The following is a 24,569-nucleotide window of genomic DNA, read 5'->3' as shown; positions in this document are numbered from 1 at the left end:
AAGGATGTATTTGCTTACTGCAATGTCACCAATTTCTGCTCCAAACAGGAAACTGGTTCACAAAGACCTGTTACTGCTGGGACAGGCAACATTAACATTATTTTGACAGCAATTTTCTGAACAGGTCTAGAAATTGTGACATTGTAACTAAGAGACTGAAGTCTCAGCATCTGAAGAAGGAGGGGATTTGAGTCAGACTGTTCAAAACTGTGCTAGTTCAAAAATCAAGAGTCAGGTCCCAAAGAAATCATGAGATTGGCTTAAAAATCATTAGATATTTTACCCGTGAAACTCGTTGTCCACGGATCAGAGACAGATTAAAATTTGTGGGGGCCCTGGACACAAAGAACATTTGAGCCTCTATTAAAAACATGACTATATCAGAACGCATTAATACAAAGACTCCTTTCACTGTTTACACACTGCATTAATAATGACGCAAATCATATCCCAGCTCATTATACCTAGATTAACTGCTCAAAGTTTCCACATAGACAATGAATATGGCTAGATATTATCCATATCATAACAGAAAGATGTTCACTGCTGATCTCGACAACACTGGCATTAGAATCAGTCGTTCAGAGTTCAACAAGTGGTTCTTGCATCTCCCTAATTTTCTTAAACCTGACCATTGTGCAGAGGGAGACCCTCACCAGTGGCTGTGACTCTTACTGGTGGCCGCTCTGACACTTTTCCCTAAAATAATTAACTTTAGGAAAAATAAATAAATATACACATATCCATGTCCAAATCATTGTAATTTATTTATGTAGAGTTTTTCTTTTTGCAGACTCAGTAATAAAAATATACAGTTGTCTCTATTCTTTTCTGTACCTAAACAGAATAGAAACACAATTAAGGTGCTTTGCACGTTCTTGTCTTTTTTGTTATTTCTTTTGCTGGGGTGGGGGTAGGAAGTGGGGGGGGGGAGTTAAGCTCAGGGCCAGAGCTTGGCGCTATGTGGTCGGCTCCCAAAGCCTGTGGTTGGGATCCCAGGTCCCGAGCCTGAAGCCTCACGGCCAGAGTCTGGGGCCCACAGCCAGAGCTGGGGGCTCCATGGACCTGTGCATTAATCCACTGCTGCAGAGGATGTTGGGAAGGTCAAAAGTATAACTGGGTTCAAAAAAAGAATTAGATAAGTTCATGGAGGATAGGTCCATCAATGGTTATTAGCCACTATGACTTAGGGATGCAGTGCCGTGCTCTGGGTGTCCCTAAACCTCTGACTGCTAGAAGCTCGGACTGGACAAGGGGATGGATTACTCAATAATTGCCCTGTTCCGTTCATTCCATCTAAAGCAGCTGGCACCAATCACTGGTGGAAGACAGGATACTGGGCTAGTATGGCTGGTCTTATGTTATTAAAAATATCAAATTTGCGATTCTTTCAAGTTTCTGAGCCTTGAGGGGGCACGAGTCACATTTCCCAGCTTGTCTATGCAACCATTTGCTATTTTTTTTAAATGAAAGCTGAGATTCGCACTTAGTCTCCTGATTCCAGCAGCTGGGGCTTCCAGACAAACAGCCAACACTGTGAGCCGTGGGATAGAGTGGCAAAGGTTGACATTCATTAACGTCTATTGAACGAGGGAGTGCTTGCACGGAGGGATGGTTTTGTGGGATTAACACTTGCCCCCTGCATGCTTAGGGAGGGGGAGAAAGCTCTGAATCCGTGTATTAGAGACCCCCGCTAACGCCCAGGGCAGGGTCAGGGAGGCTGGACTAGATTGTCCCGAGCTCGCTAAGGTGATAGACCAAGTACTGTCAGAACACTAGTAAAAGAAGGGGCTGCTCATGGCAGAGGGTGGTGGGTGTTGGCCTGTGGGGCTTCTGATGGTGTTGGGAAGGGCATGGGGTGTTACATCCTGAGGCCCCTCGTTACGCCAGGCTAGGGCACGTGAGTGTCTGTGGTGGGACCCCTCATGGTGGCGGAGTGGGAACATGGCTATTTTTGTCTTTTTTTTCACTATTTTTTACTCGCCGCCTTGTGGCATTTACCAGTTTTCTTTATTTTAACCCCCTTTTAAAAAAAAACACAAAACAAAACCCACTGTCATTGCCCAACCGTGACCATGGCAACAAGGGCACTTCCGCCCTAATCCAAGATGGCGGATCCACGCGGCGCTCTACCTGCCGCTCTCTATGCTGCGGCGGAGGCCTGTGGGTGGGGAGTCCCGTGACGGGTCGCTGCGTGATGACGGCGGCCGGCAGGGGGGAGGCGACGGGGCCGGGCCTGAGAGTGGCTGAGGAGGATGGCGGATCCCTCACGGTGAGTGGGGCAGGACGGGAGGCAGGGGTCACCGAGGGAGGGTTGTGTGGAGAGGCGGGCGGCTGGCACGGCGAAGCAAGCTTGGGTGTGAGAGGGGAGCTAGGGGTGTGGGGGTGGGGAGTAGGGGGCTAGGTTTGGAGGCAGTTTGGGGATGGAGGTTAGGGAATAGGGGGCTGAGGGTGGAGGGAGTTGGGGGTTCGGGAATACGGGGCTGGGAGGTAGAGTTGGGGCTGGAGGGTTTGGGAATAGGGGGTGGAGGCAGTTGGGGATGGGGGTTAGGGAATAGGGGGCTGGGGGGTGGAGGGACTTGAGGTTAGGGAATTGGCGGGTGGAGGCAATTGGGGCTGGGGGTTTGGGAATAGGGGGCTGGGGGTTTGGGAATAGGGGGCTGGGGTGGAGGAGTTGGGGCTGGGGGTTTGGGAATGGGGTTAGGGAAGAGGGAGTTGGGGTTTGGGGATAGGGGCTGGGGTGGAGGGGTTTGGGGGTAGAGGGAGTTGGGGCTGGAGGGTTAGGGGAGTAGAGGGAATTGGGGTGGGGTGGAGGGAGTTGGGGCTTAGGAGGCTGGGGAATGGAGGGGATTGGGGAATGGAGGGGTTTGAACATGGGGAGTGGGAGATGGAGGGAGTCGAGTTGGGGGAAATCGGGGTGGGATAGGGGTGAGGTAGTGGGGCTGTGGGGGGGACAGCTGAGGGGTGGGGTGGAGGGGAAGCCAGTGGCAGTGGCTTAAGGCAGAAGAAAGGGTGGAGAGAGAAGGGACTGGAGAGACTGTGGTGGTGGTGGTGAAAGGGTTATGTTCTGTAGCATTTGCTACAGACACTCTCACATCACTTGCTGCTGCCAGGGAGAGCCTGTAGGTGGAGGAGTCTCGGCTCCAGGCTGGGCTGAGGCTGCCGTTGCTGACAGCAGGCAGGGGCTGGGCCTAAAGGGCAGCAAGACAGAAGAAGCAGGAACAGTCGAGATGGTAGAGAGCAGAAGCAGGAAGCCCCAAACACAAAGGCACTAAGACCCCTTTATGAGCAGGTAAAACAGGCTTATTGGGAGAAGGGGGGAGGGGCGTGGATATGGTGACTATTGGTTTTGAAATAAAATGCCATGGTGTCATGCTTTAAAAATATATCTTCTATGTGCTCCCTCCCCACCCCCGCTATAAACAAAGTGAGGGGTGTTGTCAGCTTTATAATTATTAGGGGAAACCCTTTCCAGAGACAGGTTATGGGCAGGTTCAAACACTTGCAGGAGACAAAACATAGCAGTCATTATTTAAAAATATATTGTTTGTTGCCCCCTGCTTTGCAGGGAACAGTGTTAATAAACCTTTGCCTGGCATTTGTTTGCCAGCTATGGAATGGATCAGCTGTATAGCCTCCAGGTTTATGAGCAGGTGGGATGAACTCAAATTACTGCATATTGTGTGCCCGTGTGTGACTTTCTTTAGTGTATAGTTAGCATTTAATCTTTGGTGTCCTGCCTCCCTGCAGCTTGGGATACTACTTTATGATACATTGTCTTCTTCATATAGTGAAATGGTGATATTAAAAAGAATAAGGAAGCACAGTTTTTACAACCCTGTCTTCCCTCCAAACGAAATATTGTGAGCAGGCTGAAGAGAAATTAAAGATGCTCTATGTATGTGTTTAGTAGCAACTAATATACAGAGTAATGATTACCTGACATTCAGGGTAATCATTACATCTACTATGTGGCTGTACTAGCTATATCTCTCCCCCATTTTCCTGTTTCACTGCATTTATTTTGTGGCAATTCAGTTGGAGCCATACAAAAAGCCTCTCTTTAAAAGTATGTATTCTGCAATAAAATAATTTTTTGTATCTGAACTGTAGATGTATTTTGAAGAACATTTAGTGACAGCTTCTAATACACATGAGGTTGTAAAAAATGTGTTCATTGTCTATGTAAATTGCACAAATATATCTTAAGTCACTAGAGAGTTATAGTAATCATAATTGTATTGGATTGTTTCATATACTTGACTACAGTTGTGTTTGTATGTGAACTACGTAGCAGTTCAGCATGACTGAAGTTTAATGGAGAAATATTGCGTTCAGACTTTACAGGGATTTATAAAAGTAGATATGGAAATTTTAAAAAGTCATATATTAAATTAAAAAGTAGCAAAAGATTATGCTAATTATAATTTTTAGTTAATGTATTTGAAATTGATATGGACTGTGAAAGCATGCATTTTATGTAATTATGCATGCATGTGCACAAAGACCTTTCCACAGCAGAATATTAATGATTGAGTTTTAATTGCATGTATTGTAACTGCTGCAGTAGTGACACAGTCTCAGCCTTTTGGAACCAAAAATTGCTGAAACAAAAATTAGCCAATGATTTTTTGACAAATTACTTTGGTGTGTGTGTGTCTCTCTCTCTATTTACTTGTTTCTAATAGGAAAAAAATCACACACTTTTCATGGAACTATAGATCTATCTATCTTTAGGTGTTATTGGATGCATCTATTTATAAAATTAAGGGCCTGAAGAAGGTGGTGGTCATATTAAGTAATACAACATGTACAGCCATATTTTAAGCATAGCTTGTATAATGATCTCAGTATAACCCCAGACTGATTTCTTAAAAGGATTTCTGCATCTTGAAAGTTTAATACTGTATTGTAGATACATTCCAGTTTAAAAAAAATACCCTAATATTATCAATTCTTGTTAAAAAGATTTGAGCTTATATATATATATATATATATATATATATATATAAACACTTGTTTTTCTGAGGGGCTGGATTTCTGTAGCTGTAACAAGTGAAATGATCAGGCAACAATTACCTACGTATAATCTGATAATAAAGCAAGATAATTTTGAACAAAAAACATCATTGATATATCTTGGATTCCTCATTTGAAAAGGGAATGCTTTTTCCATATTTTATCAGAATCAGAGCAACATAATATTCCCTATTCTACTTTTTATAGAAATGTAAAGTAGAATCCCCTTCATCGCATAACAGCAGAGGTAGGGTTGGTAAATAGTACTGGTTCTGACTAGCTGCTGATCCTGGTATAGTTCTATCTTCCCAACATGACACATCTGTAAGGCAAGGGAGTTGGGGAGGGGCATTCCTTTGTTATCTTGACAATTATATCACACTAATGGAAGTACTCTACTTTAAGAACACTAGATTATTGAAAGGCTTCCATCTGACCAATGAATATTTTTTGTAGCTTTCTGCATGTGGTTTTCTTTTAACATTTTAATTGTGTGCACTCCCATTAGGAAATCCTTCGATTTGTTGTTACATGATAATGGCTTTTTATGAAATGAGCGTTTCTGCTGAAAGAATGTGTGATAGTCCTTATTTCAGTATTCATGAAGGAACTGTTCGTGTGTGTGTGTAATATATGTACACCATGTCTAGGGCTGTTTAGTAAAGACTTTTAGGCCATGGCTACACTGGCGCTTTACAGCGCTGCAACTATTGCGCTCAGGGGTGTGAAAAAAACACCCTCCTGAGCGCTGCAAGATACAGTGCTATAAAGCCTCAGTGTAAACAGTGCCTCAGCGCTGGGAGCGCGGCTCCCAGCGCTGCAAGCTACACCTGTAGAGGATGTGGAGTATGTGCAGTGCTAGGAGAGCTCACTCCCAGCACTGGCGCTGCGACCACACTTGAAACTTCAAAGCGCTGCCACGGCAGCGCTTTGAAGTGCAAGTGTAGCCATATTTAGGTATGTACATGTCCATATCTTAACTGGATTAAGAATGTAAAACTAGACATAGTTCAAATTTTACATTGGTATCAGCCTTGTCTAACAGATATCTAAAGATTGGTGGGGAGGATGTGCTCAGGGTCCAAGAACAGTATCTTTTGTAAAGATTGCATTTTACAATAAGAGAATAAAATTCTCACTGGGAGAGTATTTGAACATTTCAGATGTGGCTAAAATATCAGCCTTTGTCATTTACATTTGAATGATAATTAAATACAGAGAATTCTCCCTTGCTACTGGCTTTTTCAAACTTCTGAGGAATGATGAAGAATTGCCCTCCATGCTAATTGCACTTGGTCCTCCTTTGGTATCCTGCTGTTAAGTGAAGTGTCTCATTAGACTGACCTCGCACTTGGTAAGGCAACTCTCATCCTTTCATGTATTTATACCTGCTCCTGTATTTTCCACTTTATGCATCTGATGAAGTGGGTTCTAGCCCACGAAAGCTTATGCCCAAATAACTTTGTTAGTCTCTAAGGTGCCACAAGGACTCCTCTTTGTTTGTGCTGGGGATTGTCTTTTTCCTCTTCTCTCTACCTAGCTACAGCTGGGATGGTTCCCTCAATTATCTCCATCTCCCATCAGATTCTGATGGCTGTTTCTCTTTTCCTATCCTCAGTTAGTTGTTGGCTTTTTCAGTGTCTTTCAGGGGAGCTTGACGCTTGCTGTGTCTGGTACAGGTTACCTTGGTAGTGTGGCAGCAGTGTGAGGCTTCTGGCTACATCCTTGGTGGGGAGTGTTAGGTAAATGTTGGTATGTTGCACTAGCCCAAATGTTAATTTTACCCACTGTTGAGGAGTCCTGTTAACAAGTCCTGATGATGGATCAGCAGGTTTTCTGAAATTATCTGAAGTTTATTATGTGTACTTGTTTCCTGGGGTGGTTGGTAGCGGATGCTTTTAGGATTGAACAAATCTCTGTATTTTTCCCTTTCTCTTTTTTATATCCATATATTTACTTTTGATTACACATTGTGTTGTGCTTTATCTTGGAGGAGATGGCTGCATCTCTTTATGGAGATATTTTTTTTGGTGGGGGAGGAAAGGAACTGATGATATGAAAGATTTAACAGCCTCCCCATCAAGCTTGTAAAGACTAAAATAATCCTTGTTTACATTACAATTGCCCTGTCTGACAATACTGCATATTTTCTGTGTGTGTGAAATACAGTTTGGTATGTTACACAATGTATTGAGATACAACTTGTAGCATGTGATGATAAAGTAATATTTGAGGTACTAACATTTTAATTTTTATGCTCACTGTGCCTGCACTACTGAGATCCAATGTTATTTAGGTAACATAGTACTAAACCTCTCTTTACATAGCGGCATATTCTGGAATCAAACTCTGTTCAGCATAGTATTTCTTTATAAAGACATGGCTCTGATTACAAAGGAGTTGTACCGTCGTTAACCTCTAGGTAATATATGTGCTTCTCTTTAAAAATACATAAATAGATTGTGCTGTGTTTGTAATTCTTTTTAAAAGCCTCAGACTTCACATCATGTAGTTAATTTCATCCCTGTAAAGATCAGTACAGAGTAAGAAGAATCTATGGTATATTGTAAGGAAAATATTACAGTACATGATCTCGTAAAGTGATACATGCTGTTCAGAGCTAAAACATGCTAGAGTACCCTGAAGTAGTGTAAATTGGTCCCACTGTGGATGCTCAAAGAGCTCTTTTAATGATTTTGGCATGTCTGTATCCTTAGTTCTTTTAGCATTTTATTGGTTTACTCTTAATTATTTAGAGATATCACAGTCCTTTGAAAAGTAAGAAATAGGAAAAGCTTGAACAGTTTTAATTTTTCCCTCTGAGTTCCCTTCCCATGTGTGCCAAAGAATAACTTGTTGTCTGTGTGCTGGTGATGTTAAAGTGCATCTTTGTTTTCTAAATATATATTGAATTTTAAGTTGCATGAAATACGTACTCCTTTAGTTGCGAACATTCTTGTGCTGAAGAGTACACTTCATCATATGAAAATCATGTAAATATATTTTGAAAAGAGTTTATATTTAAAACTTGACTCTTGGCTGCAAGTGGCAATCATCGTTCTAAAAGGGATATTATTTGTGACACAAGCTATATGGGAGCCTAAATGTTCATCATGGGATATGTGATGTTCAGAGCAAATTGGATGTAATTTACTCTTACCTTTCTCACACCAGTCCTTTGTGTGCCTATGTCTGCCTCTTAAAGTGGCACACATCCAAAGTGTGGTCAGGGTATATGATGTGAACCATAAGACGACAGTATGCCTGTGGAATTATAATGATTACACAAGTATCAGAGGGGTAGCCGTGTTAGTCTGGATCTGTAAAAGCAGCAGAGTCCTGTGGCACCTTATAGACTAACAGACGTTTTGGAGCATGAGCTTTTGTCAGATGCATGATTCAGTGGACCTGTGTACCCCAATACTCGGAGGCTTATCATTATGTATGGATTCTGATTGATTGTTCTTTTAGCATTATATATAGACCACAGAAGCTGGGCACCTTATATAGACTTTTTAATACCTTACACATTTACATTATAATGGCTGCCTAAATATTGCAACACATTTCGGTTCACTCTCTTACTGCCTAGCCTGTTGGTGTTTTAAAATAGAGTCTTTATTTGAACATAGATCTTGTTCATGGTTGGCAGTGTTTTTCAAGGGGATTCTGAAGCACGTCATTAAGTGATGAAGCCTGTTTGTGATGAGGTACAATTTTCATTTATCCATGTTCCAGTCTCCCACCCTTTCTGCCCACATGTTGATATAGGCATTTGGAGATAAAACAGCTTTTTTTTTTTTTAAGCATAGGTGATTCTTTTCACCAACTATTTCCAAAACTATTTTATATATGAGGTTGCAGAACTGTTGTTTACTTGGAACCTGCCCGTGCATTCCTTGCGTACCCCAAACTCCTGTAGATTTCACTGGGAATGTTGCATGTGCAAAGAATGCAGAATCAGGCTCCCTTGTTGTTTAGGTAGCACGGTAATAAAGTCTACACGACTTACGATTAACATTACTAAAGGGATTCTTAGTTTTTGTTGACAGTATCTACACACTCATATGACTGAATCCAGGCACAATTTGTGAGAACTGAAAGGAACAGATGCTTCATCTGTTATGAGGTTCCTTTTCAAAGCTGTTAAGTGATGCTAACTAGCCTGCCATTAACCTGACTGTATTGGTGAGCAGATGTTCTGTGTTGTTTTACTACCATAAAATATCATTTTTTGCCGAAATTTGAATTTAGTTGTCGTCGTCGTCATGGCAAATCCCAAAAAGAGATGGTCTCCTTGCAGTTCAAGCACCGCCTGACTTGATCTCTGGTTAGGTTCTTACAGTAGTCTGGGTGAATATTCATTTTGTCTGTCAATGGCAATCTTATTTCACCACTGAAGTTTTGGGTGTTCTCATGATTGCTAGCCGTGTAGGGACAAAATGCAGTTAATTAAAAATTCGTTTTCCTTAGATACTTCCTTTTCTTGTGATATGGCAACAATATATGTGGGGAGACAATGACATAGCAAGTAGTTATCTATATTGTTTTGCTTTATTAACTATAATTTTAGGGTTTACTCTTTTACACGGTCTTTGTAAACTGATGTAAACAACACTCAAAAATGATAGGCAAGTTTGAGCCGATGAGCTTTTCCTGTTTCTAAATGTTGTAATGTAAGTAAATTGGCATGTTTAAATATGTAAAACCTTCTTGAATAATATGACAAGGAGATAGCGAAGAAATTTCATGAAATAAGGATTAGTCCTGCTGTTGGAATTAAAGATATCTAATTATGAAAATCTGGGAGGGCCTCAACTTGCAAGTGACAAATATTGCAAAACAATAAAATTTCTCTCAGCTCTCCTGCAGTCATGGACCTCTTAATAGTGTCCTGCAAAGTGCTGCCAAAAAAGTGTAATATATATTACTTGAACATTTCATTTTTAACAGTATTCATGATAGTGAAATCTTGCAGTGTGAATACCAGGAGTTTAGATGAAGTAACTATGGTGACAACAATCATTTCCATGAAGTGTAAGATTAAAGAGTACTGTATTCAGTGAAGAAATAAAAATAATCTTGCACCCAAGAGACTGAGAAATTTTAGCCGATACTTCCGATTTTTCATATGCATTTGGCTTTTAATTATTTCTAGATTGTAACACATGTAACCTTGCTGTGGTGTCTTGAAGAACACAGCACAACTGGTTACCAGTTCTGCCATGGGATTTTCAAATCATTAGATATAGAGTACTTAAAATCTAAAGGGAATCTTAATTGTCACTGCTAGAAATTGAACCATCTTTTAAAATGAAAGCTTGAATTCGTAGAAGAACCACCACCCCCTACAGTTTGCGTAGATTAAGATGTTTTTAACATGAATATTGTGCTGTTGGAAAGCTACCTGATTGGCAACCAGGGAGACTGACGCCCACTGTTTATCCTCAAGCTGTGTTTGCAGTGGATCATGATGTTGCAAACTTCTTTCTTCCTCTCTCCTCCATGCTCCCAAATCACCCTAACCTTGATAAGAGGAGTTCAGTCTCCATGTTTTAGTCAGGCTATGGCTTCTCTGCTCGTATTTCCAGTACATGCCTACTATAACAGTGATATCTGAGCTACCAGTCTCTTGTATTTAAGATTTTCACTACCTTTTTATAGTCTCTAAATTATATTGCTTTGTGCTGTAACTCATGAAATTAACAGTGTTTACTAATACCGGTATGGAAGTAGAAACATTTACATTATGTCCAAATGGTTTTGATTATTTTAACATCCTAGGGGAAAAAGCTTTCACAGGATAGTCTGTTTTTTAACAAGAGAAACCAATTCAGTGTCACTGTAATTTAAAGCTTTGTATGACAACACAGTAAATCTAAATTAATAGAATATTTTCTGAATAATTATCTAATGCTTCCTGTACAAAACAAATGTAGACAGTGTAGCATGTAGAATATGAAAGACTAATTCAAATCCTTAATCAAGCAACAGATGTTTCTTTCTCCTGTGTTGTATGCAGTCAAGTAAAATATTGATACCTACTTCCTTTCCCTTTAACGAGCCTGTAATCAAAAGGAAAACTTGCTTGATTGGCCAAGGAAAAATAAGAGTTGCTTGACCCTTTCAATTTTTATTGTATGAATTCTAGTATCTGTGAAGTTGTAACTTTGTGGATTTTGTGCTGCCAAGATAATTGCTTAGTATTTTTCCCATGGCTTGAATCAGCTGCATCTGAAAAGTAGAACCATGCATTAAGAATGTTTATTTAATCCTAAAGGATGAGTAGGCAGAGGCCTTTCCCTTTATAGTTCCATAAATGTTAAGTTCTTTTTAGAAGCCTTTTGTTACAGGGAGCTCACTGAATGTATGAGAGAGAACATGACATCACTAGCAAACTATAGGGCTCCTGTAAAAGCTGGAGGCATCAGGTGATTTAATATGTAAACAAAAGCCCATAGCAGCCTAAAATAGATCTTCATAAAAATAAACAGTGCAAATATTACCTTCTAAACAAGGAAGTGAAGGGCTACCAGAGGAGCTCTGTATGTAGTAGTATGTGTGTTGTATAAAATGCTGATCAGAGAAGAATATGAGGGATTTGCCTTGAAAACCCACAGAGTCTGGTATTGCCTTTGATAGCAGGGTATTTGTTTACATATGTATATTGTTGACAGATGAGTATGTAATCAAAGGTATTAAAAAAACAAAACATCTTGTAGAAAATATACAAAAGTAGCTGCTTCTCACAATTTATTATGGGGAAGGGTGAAACCAAATGATGCACATAAAAAGTGGCTTGAACTGCTGTTAAGCCTGTAACAATTTTTTCTAATATATTCTAAAATTTAGTAGCTGTCTTTGTGTAACATACAGGGTTGGCAGAATTTGATTTTTTTAAATAATTTCAGTGGATAATGTTTGGTTAAGAATTTTTTTAACTATTTTAAATTTTCACAGGTGCAGGAGATTATGCAGACAATTTTTTAATGACTAGATGTTGAGATTCAAAAAGTTAAAGCTTTATAATTTAAAACACAAATTGTTAACATCACTTGTCAGATTCTACAAAGTAAATATTATTAAATCAAACTCTAGTTCTCAAGCTGCATTTTTTCATACTTTGCCTAGCAGTAAACTTCAATTACCATCAGTGGAAATATTTTTTCATCAGTTTGTGTGTGTATTACTGAGTTTAGTAACATACAACCTATATAAAAATTGAAAAATAACTAAAAAGTTACTTTCAAGCCAAACAGAATTTTATACTACTGACAAAGGGTTCCAACTGTATTGAATTTAATTTTGGATGATTATTTTTGTATTGAGTTTCAGGGTTTTGTTAATCTAAACTTCTGCTTAATCATAAGAGAAAAGAGATTTGTGTCAGCAAATTATTTGAATTACAACAGTAGGAACTTGTACTGAAGAGGGGCAAATTTTGTGCTGACTTGCACCTTGTGTAATTCCTTTGAAGTGCATGGTACAAGTGTATTGTACAAGGTGCAAATTAGGGCAGATTGTAGCCTGTTATATTTGTGTTTTACTGCTGGTTTGCTGGCTTGTGTACTGGGAAAACTATTAGTAGCTTGCTTGGTGATATGTAGTGTGTTGTGTGGTTTATACTTGGAAATGGCAGGTCTGGTGGGGGAAGTAAAACTTTAATTAGTGCTGCCCTGAGTAGCTTAAACTGGATTTTTTTCATTGCTTTACCCATAATTGTATTTTCCTTGTCTTGTGCAATCATTTAGTGACCACACTTACTTTTCTTTCCTGGTTAGGGCTGCATGTGTGCAGAGAAGTGTTGGTTGACTGATATTTCTCTCATATAAGACTTACAGAATGATGAATCTAAAATGGCTTTATGCAAACCTCATCATTCTAGAAGACTTCAGTTACACACAAACAATCATTGTTTAGACTTCAGTTACAAATGTATCTATGGTGGTGATGGTATTCTTCTAAAGCAGGATTTTATTTATTGAACCAATTAGCTGTTGAGTGGAAACCAGAACTTTTTCTGAAATGCAGAATTTATATATATCAACAAATTGCAGTACTGGCAACAGGAAGATCTTCATTCTCAGAGGACAGTGACAGTTAACGTGTAACAAAGATGTGGGTTCAGAGCCTGCAAACCTGATTTGTGTGTGTAATCCCATTGAAATCAGTGGGTCTATTTTTAAGAGGAAGGATTACATGATTGGACCATGTATTCAGTGGCAAGTGTATTCTGAAATGTTATTGAAACTGTTCCAACCTTTCTGTAACAGACAGATGGGATGCACACTCCTCCTTTAACAAGTAGTTAGCTTCACTGGTAGGACTGATTTTTCCATCCCTTTCTGACTTTCCTCTCTTTGTTTCAGCCCCCACTGTTTCCTCTACTCTTTTCATACAGATCAGTAGCAGCTTTACATACTGCTGCTCTCCTGTGGTAGTGAAAAACAAAATATTTTTTTCAGATATCAAATTGTGTAAAATTGAGAAGGAAAAGGATGAAAGCAAGGAACTATTTCTCTCCTTCAGCATTTGCCTCTCCCAACATATAGCACCGCTCTTGGTTGAGGTGTGCTGCTTCAAAAGCAGCTTTAAAAATAGTTTGAAATTTTTGAACTGATGTAATATAACACACACTACAATTTGCATTTATAGCTCCTGTCATCCAAAGATCTCAAAACACTTTAGAGAATTGATAGATTTTAGCCTTCCCACACTTTTGTCAGTTAGGCACTATTTCCTTTTGTGTTACTGATGGAAAAGCTGGGTCAGGTAGACTACAGGGGAGATTTTCAAAACAAGAAATAGACGTTAGGTGATCGGCTTCATTTGATAGTGTGTCAGTGGGAGATGAATGTCAAATTCCTATCCGTGCCTTTGAAAATCTGCCTCAGTGTGACTGGGCCTAAAGTCACAATGACTAAGTAGCGGATTTGGATTATCAGGTAGAACACCTGACTTCTAATTGTGTGTTCTGACCACTAGACAGGTTCTCTTTTCAAACAAGTAAAAGCATAGCAAAGCAGCAGATATAAAACTGCTCGTGCGCTCTCTCTCTCTCGCTCTCTCTCTCTCTCTCTGAAAGCTTTAAGTGGCATTATTTCTTAATTTCAGCATGTAAACATAAGCATGTTAGATACATAGGATGCCATAAATCAGAACATTTCCTTGGAATATCCTGAGGTGGGGAGATATCACAGAAAATTTCCAGTTTTCAAACTTTAGGAAAAATGTATTTTGGAGTTTTTACCCCTCTGTTTTGCACCAGTAAGATGTGATCTGTCAAGGTTCATAGGTCTCAAATATGATCCATGATTTTAAAAAAAAATCACTTTTACTTGCATAGATCTATTGAACATTAGAGCGATTATTCGCCCAGTGAAATAATAAAAATAATGGAGGGCACCAATGATCTCAAAGTCAGAATGAATGGTCTACGGACACAATTTACAAACAACACTTTTTTTTTCCCTTTTGGTGGCGCAGGCATCATGTAGGTTTGTGTGATGAGTATAGCTGTGTGTTTTTCACAACCATGACTTCTGTGCTGAAAGATGTGACTTCTAGTATTTTTACTAAGAATTCTTTCACTCCAGTCTACCTGAATTTTTAGTAAGACTCTCTCAAGAGTTTGTACAGAATTGATTCTTTATGAAGTGGTTTATTATGCTTTTGAAGAGAAATGTTCACTTGTAATCTTGACACTTTAAGAAAATGAGTTAAAAATTATTTCAGGAGCTAAATCTGCTCAGTCTCCCATCAGGTTTTTGTAGCTTTACAGTCTTATATTTTGTCTCTATTGTTTCAGTTTGTCTCTCTTTCACAGCATAACTGAGGGTATGTCTACACTACGAAATTAGGTCGATTTTTAGAAATCGATTTTATACAGTCCATTGCATATGTCCACACTAAGCACATTAAGTTGGTGGAGGGCATCCACATTACTGTGGCTAGCATCAACTTACAGAGCGGTGCACTGTGAGTAGCTATCCCACAGTTCCAGCAGTCTCCACTGCCCATTGGTATTCTGGGTTAAGCTCTCAATGCCTGATGGGGCAAAAACATTGTTGCGGGTGGTTTTGGGTACATGTCGTCAGTCGCCCCGCCCTCAGTGAAAGCAGCGGCAGACAGTCTTTTCGCACCAGACATCAGGGTGATTAGAAGAGCACAGCAAGGCGCGCTGCGCATCAGAGAAGTTCTGAAAACCAGTTTCATGACTGGCCAGGCTTTGGTGTGACAGTTGGGTGCGTTTCTCCCTGATGCAAACCCGCACCCTTTGTTAATTTTAACTCCCTGTAAACCAACTTCTCTCCCCCCCTTCGAAATAAAGTAACTGTTATTTTGAAACCATGCATTTTTTCTTTATTAATTAAAAAAAATGAGATAATGGACAAGGTAGCCGGGTGGGGTGGGGGAGGAGGGAAGGACAAATCCATATTGCTTATTGTAGCCACACTAAAAATCAAACTGTTTGAATGACAGCCTTGTGTTGCTTGGGCCATCCTCTAGAGTGGAGTGGCTGGGTGCCTGGAGCCTCCTGCCATCCGCGTTCTTGGGTGTCTGAGTGAGGAGGCTACGGAACATGGGGAGGAGGGTTGGCGGTTATACAGTGGATGTAATGGGGGTCTGTGCTCTTGTTGGCTTTCCTGCAGCTCCAACAGATAGTTCATCATGTCGTCAGCATCGCGTCCTGCCTCCACTCTTCATGCTCACTTAATTCTTTCCTGGCCTCTGCCACTGAATGCCTCCATGCATTGATAGGGCACAGCTTAGTGCGTGAGGACTGCATGAGCTCAGAAGACATGTCATCGCGACTGCAGTTTTCTTCGCCTTCTAATCTGCGATTACCTTAGGGATGGAGATGATAGAGGGAGCGTAGAAACATTCTACACTCTACAATTCTGCACGCTGACCAAACAGGAAATGAAATTCAAAAGTTCCTGGGGCTTTTCCTGTGTACCTGGCTAGTGCATCAGAGTTCAAAGTGCTTTCCAGAGCGATCACAATGGAGCACTCTGGGATAGCTCCCCGAGGCCAATACCATCGATTTGCATCCGCACTATCCCAAATTTGACCCAGCAAAGTTGATTTTAGCGCTACTCCACTCACTGGGGAGGAGTACAGAAGTCGATTTTAAGACCCTTTAGGTCAACGGAGTGGGGTTGGTTGTGTGGACGCATTCATTTTTAAAATCGACCTAATGTGTCTAAATTCGACCTAACCCCGTAGTGTAGACCAGGCCTAAGAACGCACAAAGGACGGTCAAATATTAGAAACCCTCACCCTTGAAAAAATAAATGCTTCTATAATCTTCATGTATATCTTGGGTCTTGTAACAAAGGTAAAAATAAAGTTTTCAGGCTGGTGTGTTTTTTTTTCATGTTGAACAGTGTCTTTTAAACTATTGATGACATGGATTTAACTTTTTTAATAGAAAATTAATTGGATTCTTTTTGCTTTTGTGTATTTTATTCTTTTTTTGCAGTCACAAAACCCTGACTTCCCCATGTTTAGAAATGATGATCAAGGGATAATGAGCCAAAGAGGAGGAGTCTTGAAAGCAAACTGAAATTAAAATCATTCTTTCTTTCACTATTCATGTTAAAACACAGACAACGCTGCAAACAATGTTCATGTTAAGGCATTTAGATGTAATATATAACATGCAGTCTTACAACTATGTATATTCCAATATAACATGCAGTCTTACAACTATGTATATTCCAACACAAATTTAGCTTTTCTCCTCCTCTCTAGTTTGCCTTTTCAAATGGTATTGTTTTGAGGATTTTTCCTTTAGATATTAGGGGAATATTTTTAATGAGAGACTGCAAGTTACAAGGGAAAGTGCCATATTTAACACAGTTTTGCCTTGGCTGTCTGTTTTATTAATATTTTTCTTTAAATTATGCACTGTGTGTATATATAAGCTATTGTGAGTGTGTGTGTGTGTGTGTGTATTAACGACATTGTTTAAACAAGTTTATTAAAGGCAATATATTATTTCACTGCTCTTCAGTGTACACTGCAGGCTATGTTGGGTGTGTGTGTGTGTATACACATATACACACAAAATGTGTGTATAAGTTATTCAGTGACTACAAATTTTGAACACTCTGAAGATGACTGTTCAGATGTGAGACTGAGTTTGGCTCACTGTAGAGATAGAAACAAGCTGCAAAGCTCGGAATTGAGGTTGGATTTTGATCTCCCTGCTTCCAAATCTCTAATTAATAACCATTGGACAATAATCTTAATGTCTAGGGGATTTGGGTGCATAATCCCATCCCCTCCACAAACAGTATCCTCAACCCCCTTAAATGTTAAAGAACTGGCTGCTTTTGACTGCTGTTGCGCTGTAGGTTCTTGCATCTGCCTTACACCTGTGGCCTAATATGAAGTTAGTAGTATAAAATAGCCAAACTTAAATGTTGACATTCAGGAATGAGTGTTTTATCTCAAGGCAGAAAAAACATAATTGTTTTCCAGAGAACAGACAATGGTCCAGTGGAGTGATTCAGCTTCTTCTTACGAATCAAGCTGCTTAATTTACTGATAGGTCCACTCTTAGCTATCTGGTGCTGGAAAAGTTTGTGTAGTATACTGGTATTCATGTAAATGTCATTCAGTGATTAAATGTAGTCTTTTTAAATAGCTTAAATTAAACTAGACTTGGCAAAAGACTGTATTTTGAATTGTTCTCAACTTTCTTTTGATATTTCTGATTGCCATTCAGTAGTTCTTGGTGAAATATGTATATTTTACTCAAACAAATCCATTAGCATTTGATACAATATAGAAAAATCATAATTAACAAGTTGAGAGCTCTTTGATTGCAAAATTAGGGAGGAAGAAACTTTAATTGCAACAGATGGTATTTTTCAACCCACATCAGCATCACAGATTTGATGGTTCTTTATCAGATTTTCTGTGGTCTTAATAGCATTTAAAAAAAAAAAAAACACACAAATTTCAAAGTCTCTGACTCACTGGGATAATTTCTCATCTCTTGAAACACCTAAGATCTGTTGCCTGAAGTCAGACACCTTGTGCTATGGGCTTGTTAAATCTCCTAAACTAAGCAAGGATGGACTGGTTCAGTATGCGGAAGGAAGTCTTAAATGGAAAATGCAGATAGTGCTGAAGTATTGGTAATGGGTACTCCAAGTTCTGGCTACTTCTGGTCATTGACAATCTTGAGACAATATCCTTAATAGCATATTCATCATTGTGTCTTTAATAGTTAAATTCCAGTTTAGGCTGTTAAAATCTGTGTACCAAAAATCCCTGTGTAGCTTCATTTGCATACAATATTCTTCACTTATTGGTCTACTTTCTTCTTTGATAAGTGTGCTAGACAGCTACTGTATTTCTCCCTGTACAGGTTGTGTAGCAGTGGTGAGTGGAGATTCCCATGTGCGCTACCTACTGTATCTGCCTCATTTTGTGAGGTTTAGTGAGCATTTGTGAAGCCTTTTTGAAATGCTGTCATGAAAGTGTTAATAATGCCAAGTGTCACTCTAGGGAACAGTGAAATGAAGTTTCATTTTAAGAGTTTATATTAGTGTTGCACTAAATGCACAGTGGCCAAACAGTTTAGTTAATAGTAAATCTGTTCCACTGATGTCTTGTCTGTATTTAGGATTAGCCTCCCCCAGATTCAGTAAACAGTGGCCAACAGCAAATATATCTGCACCATTACATATCTGGAGCATATGTAAGGAACACTGAATTTGCAATGGTCGAGTTTACTCATGGTTCAAGTGGGGAAAACTCAATGGGTAAAAATTGTGGTTTTCCTTGATTTGCCCTTGGAGTTTGCACTAGTGCCGCCTTACTGGTAACTTGCTATTGATTGCAGAATTTCAGGTGTAGACAAAGGTCTGTGCCTAGTTAATCAATGCTTTCCTCTCCTTTTCTATGTTCATCTTTTTCTGCTATACTGATGTATGGGAGAAAATGAAACTGAAATGCATGTTTCCCTCTTATTTTTTTCACTCTCTCCCAACCAAAGAATTACATCATAACAATATCTTTAAGCATCCAGCTCAGAATGAGGGTCCTCCAAATTTGTCAGATTTCTGAAAGTGAGGATAAGAATGTAGTCTTTTAAGCTTGATTTTAGAACTGATAATTTTTCAGTCTCATTTCTGTTTAAGTTGCCTATGGATCTCTTATGTTTCTTCCACTCACCCACATTCAGTTTTGAAAATCTCAGCAAAGGTATGGTAATCTTAGTAAGGTTTGTTTAATTTTATGGTATTTGTGTTGTTTCATTTAATGCTCAAGTCTTTGCTTCCCACAGAGTTTCAGAAACCTAAGGGCTGTATATACTGTGTGCCTCTTTCCCTGTTGATGCTTGCCCATGCTCAGAAAATGGAAAACTAATGGCAGAGATAGGAATAGAATGTGGAACTGCTGTGTTGCAGTCCTGTGTTTTGTTCTCTGTGACTAGGCAAACCCTTAGAAAATATCTGTTCCACAAGCTTAGAAACTTGGAATAAAAGTCTTGTCTCTTAAATTCACATAGCAAAAATTTGCTCAATACTATTCTGTTCTCACACCTGCACAGAGTTCTTGTGTTTTGGGGATTTGTTTAAAAATAAGATGCAATAAACTCTTGTACTAATGATGCAGAATAAGAGGTTAGAGAATTCTATAATTTTACATTAGAAAGCCTTTTAAAAAAAAAAAAGGAAAATGGCAATCTCACAAAATAGGTTTTCTGATTAGCTCTGTCTTCATAATGGAAGAGTAGTGATCTTTTTAAAAAACATTTATTTTTGTAGCTGCATCCTTCTGTTTGGCCTCAGGTGTTAGAGTTTTTCCATTTGATTGCAAGAGGTCTTAAAAACTCGCACTGTTTTTGGAACTTAGTTCTTGAACTCGATAATTATAACCCTTTAAAAAAAGTAGCACTTACTGCATGTAAACTACCATTAAACGCATAATATGTAGCACTGTTGTGATATCAAGTTAAATTCAAGAGATTCAGTTTGGCAATCTTTTGCAAGAACAGAAGTGCTGAATTTAGAATGTGGAATATCTTTGTGTATTTCATCAGACCACGCTTGCAGAGAGTTGTGGAGCAATAAACAATAAACTTCATAGGAATGTAAAACATTTTTCAGAGATTCCAAGCACATTCTAGTAAGAGATTCCACCATTACATAGAACTCAGGAAGCAAACATGACATGTAGCATTTTGCTAAACTAAAAGTAAAGTTGTGTATGCTCTGAAAACATTCAAGGTGGCTTTTCCAAACGTTATCGCTAATATTTATCCTTGAGCATTTGCAGTCAGGCAAATTTTTCAAATCCAGTGGTTACATAATTTGTGTGTTTATATGGTTCCAAATGTTGCACAGTGTCCTATGTAATTTAAGTGGTAAACAGTATTCCAATGAAAGGAAACCATGTGGAGCAGTGAGTAAAACGTTCTGGGAGGATGCATAGCCAGTGAAACACTGAGTTATGCACTTGGAGCAATATTTTCCTTTGAGGGAGGACACCTGACATATCTATAAAGATACAATCTTCATAGTTAGCCACTCAAATTCCAGTTTAATTACTGCATTCCAATTAGATCTGTAATTCTTAGAAGAAGTTCTTGGGTTAAATTTGGCCCAAAACGTAGGTTTTTTTAAAAACAACTTTTTACCAAACAAAAGACAAATAGAAATATTTCCATGACTTAACCCCCTCCCCGTGCGCAGGTCCCCTCCTCTCCAAATCCTCTAAGGGCGTGTCTACCTACAAACTTTGATCAACACAAGTTATGTCGGCATAAAGCCGCCGCAGTTAGTACATTGCTTGTGTGCATGCATATTTGGCTTCTTGCTTTGGCGCTGTGTGTACTCACCAGGAGTGCTTGTGTCGATTCACAGTGCAGTGCACTGTAGGTAGGTATCCCAGTGTGCCGCCTGCCACCATACAGCACACTGTCTTTTTGGGAAGTTTTATCAATGCACAATGGGGCAGAAATGAGACACGCAGGTTGGATTGGGAGCAGGGGATCAACTTCCCAGCCTGCAACTGTTTCCATCCCATGTCTATACATTGACCATGGCTCAATGCTGCTTGGGGAGGTGGTTTCACTATCACCCTGTGATGGGGCACTTACATCGGTGGGAGACAAATTTAAGTGTAGACATGTGCACAGCTAGGTCAGTGCAAAAGTGGCTTATGTCAATCACACGTTGTAGGGTAGAGCAGGTCAAACGAAGTTTTTAGATAAACCTCCCCTGCCATATTTGCCACTCATACTAGCAGAATGCTGCAATGTTTGAGCACCTGAAAGAAACTGACTAGCTGATATTTATGCCCAAACTTAAAGAAATGTAAGAAGCAGATAATTATTTTTCACTTGTTATGTTGAAGACAGATTCATAAACAGTGCTTGCTTAGTGGTTTGTAGAGAGCTGGCTTGTTGTATGGTGCCTGTATTTAGCTAAGACCTCTAAAAACTCATTAAATACCTTCCTGCTATTACTTGTTCCATGTAGGCAACTGATGAAATTGCTGCAAGGATGTTCTGTGATTGTGACTGGGAGAGGGAAGTGCATTCACAAGACGATTTCTGAGAGGTGATCCCTTTCAAAGAAGAAATTTGAGAGCCCCTGGTTCAAAAACTAACTTTCAATTTTACAAATCTAAAATGTTAGCAAGATAGGAAAACAAAAATTCTAAAACATATGTGACGCTTAGCCAAATGCAGCCTGGAGTAAATGGCTCCAACTACTGTCGTCCTTTGGGCTTAATTTAGTAATAGGGTAAATGGCTGTGTAAATTGGTCATACGCTAGTTTACAGTTATACTTGTTTTAACTTGCACAGATTTGGTATGCAAAACAAATGTAAATTACATGAATGGAGGTAAAAGAGGGAGTACAGGAAAAGCAACTAACAAAGGAGTATATCGTAAAGGCCCTCATTTCTCCCCTACACATTTCAGTCTACATCATCCCCACCTGTCATGTAGCCAAATTCAGCCCTGGCAGAAGTAGGACCCCAGTTAATTTCAGTGGAAATTGCTCTTTTTATGCCAGGGCTGAACTTGGTCCCCACAGACTACCACTCTGTAAGTTGATCTCATTTTGCACATCTTCAAATTTTCCTCTCTTCCAGTAAGCATAAGTTTACAGCATTCAATGCTTTTAAATACTAAACAGTAACCAATTACAAAGGATGCTCAGTGCAGATAGTACTCATTAAGCAGTACTCATTTGAGAATTATATTAACATTTTTTGGCTAGGAATTTGGGTGATGTAGACGAAGACCTATTTGATAGGAAGTGTTTTGTGCTTAACAAATAAAATGTGAACATCTGTCTCTGGAACATTTTCTTACTTTTGTTTGTGGTTCAGTTTTATCTCGGGTGTTTTCTCCTCCTCTTCTGGTCTCAGAGAATTTTTTTTTCCCCTTCTCCAGTTATTCTTCTCCTTAGTTATTCCCTGCACAGCAGAGTATTCTTGTAGAATTAAATATTGGCTCCAATTCTAGTGTCTCATTCTGGAAGTGCTACCACCTGTAGACATCTCTGGCCTTGTCTACTACAGCTAAAGTTACCATGCTAAGAATTAATTGTTAGGACTCTACAGCAAACTTGTAAATCCACACACAAGTGATGTCAATGGTTTGTAATGATGTTATATACTGTTTTGGATTCAACTTGCTTTGACCTGTTTGAATCAGAACTGTTTAAGGCTTCACTGTACTTTTAGTGCAGACATTATGTAAGCAGTTTAAAATAGGAGTAATCATGGCTAGTGTGGAAGCATTGAGCTATTTGTTCTCAAACTGGTATAGTCAAATAGTCTCAGTGGTTCATTTATCTAATACAGACACTGTCTAATGCGAGTGTCTATACTAGCAATTTTCTGATGGGACAGCATGCCATGTTGTCCTAAATGGAAAAATCATGTGGTATTGGAATGGATTTTGTACCAGTAGTGCAATCCCACAGACCAAAATACATGTACCGTTTGAATGGATAATATCAGTCAATCTTGCCTCATCTCTTCAGTTAATTACTGTTGAAAATATGTGCTAAAATAGTAGAAAGATTGCATTTTTTTGTCAGTTGTTTGTTTCTTGATAGTTTTTAAATGTTCACAAGTAGATTATATAAACATGAACAGATGAGATGACTTCTTGCCGAATTACTTAGAACATTTAAGAACAACACACTTGCTTTTGTCTAATGTGAAGGACAAAAAGAGGTAAGAATAAGTGAATTTATTAAAAATCAGTATGCAGTAGAATTTTCTTTTTGGTTTTGTAAGTCAGCAATACCAATAGTATCAACTCCCATGTAGCGATGAGCTGCCCTGGAGCTTGAATCGTTTGATCCAAACTGTTTAATGTAGTTTTGTTCACTTCTGATTTTTTTTTCTTGTTTAGGTTACAGGAAACTTTAAGATACAAGAGTTGCTCCTGTTGCACTTTTTTTTTTAATCAGTACAAAAATGATTAAGATGTTTCAAAGAGTTTTTAGGGTCCAGCTGATTCATGGCAAGAAGAAATCATGTTTTTCTTCTCAATTAACAGTAGAAATGTCATTGAAGACATTTGTTTTGTGTTTAAAAAAAAAAAAAAGTCTCATCCTGGCAGACTTTGAAGAATCTGCTTAGAAAGGAGCATATTTTTTCTTATGAAGGAGGATATCTTGTTCCTGTGAAGTTACTCAATTTATTGTGACAGCATTTTTCAAAATTGTAAGCATACACAAACTAATCTTATCAGGCTCCTAGTTCAGAAAACAACAGTGCTCACTACTTTGTTAATCTAAGGTAATTTTTGACTTCAGAGTATTTTGACTTGTGTTGCTAAACTTAAAATAAAAATACTGCATTATGTTTAAAGTGTTTTTTTTTTTTTGTGGTGATGTACTAGATTTCATATCCAATCCAGAGTGCTAAAAATGGCTCTACGCAATGACGTTTTCTGTTTTTTTCCACATAAAGGAACACCTTTGTAGATGAGGCCAAGTATCTCACCTGTCTTAGGTCCCAGTCCTCCTTTTAAGCTCTTAGTATTTGACGAGAAACATACTCCATATTCTAAATGTCTAGAATCAAATTATGCTCTATTTTCGGAACGTTCAGGGAAGCACAAAACTGAGTCCCCAACTAATGTTCCTATGAGAGAAGGTAGGAAGCCTTGTCCTCGACTGTGTGAGTGTCCGGGTCTGTGAAGAAATCTTCACAGAGGCTGACTGCCTTTGTGGTGATGACTTCTCTTTGCGGTCAACAATAACTTTCATGATGAAAATTCATGTTAGTTTGTTAGGAAATGATGCCACATAGGCTGGCTGTCCCCTGCCACCCTCCACTTGGCTGTTTTCTTGTGTCATTCCACAGAGAGGCTTTTAGGAAGGCACTGCCAATCTGACTCTTCCTTCTGATATCGTTTAGATTTCTGGTGTGGATTTTCTACTGCTTTCCTCAGTTCCAGATTTGGTGGGGATAGTGCTATTGTGATGGCCCCTAGTAGGTAGTGCTGCATGCATATTTTTAAACCAGCATTTCATTGCCAAGAAATTAACCTGT

At 39.1% G+C, this 24,569-nt stretch overlaps 1 protein-coding gene across 3 annotated transcripts in view; it reads left to right on the top strand.

The window, feature by feature from the left end:
* Window positions 1-2,179: 2,179 nt before the first annotated feature.
* Window positions 2,180-24,569, top strand: part of SHOC2 (SHOC2 leucine rich repeat scaffold protein) — a 103,771-nt gene continuing 81,381 nt past the window's right edge. Inside the window, exons 1-2 of one of the 3 annotated variants that reach the window (XM_050958113.1) lie at window positions 2,180-2,272; window positions 3,114-3,292. The gene's annotated coding sequence lies outside the window, so the exon portion shown is untranslated. Of the gene's footprint in view, window positions 2,273-2,975; window positions 3,293-24,569 lie in introns of those variants that run through there. The other 2 variants (XM_050958114.1, XM_050958112.1) reach the window with 2 other exon arrangements.

The sequence above is a fragment of the Gopherus flavomarginatus genome, chromosome 6 (genome assembly GCF_025201925.1).
Source record: "Gopherus flavomarginatus isolate rGopFla2 chromosome 6, rGopFla2.mat.asm, whole genome shotgun sequence".
In the NCBI taxonomy this organism is placed as follows: domain Eukaryota; kingdom Metazoa; phylum Chordata; order Testudines; family Testudinidae; genus Gopherus; species Gopherus flavomarginatus.
The sequence above is the reverse complement of the archived record's forward strand: the minus strand, read 5'-3'. Positions and strand labels throughout refer to the sequence as shown.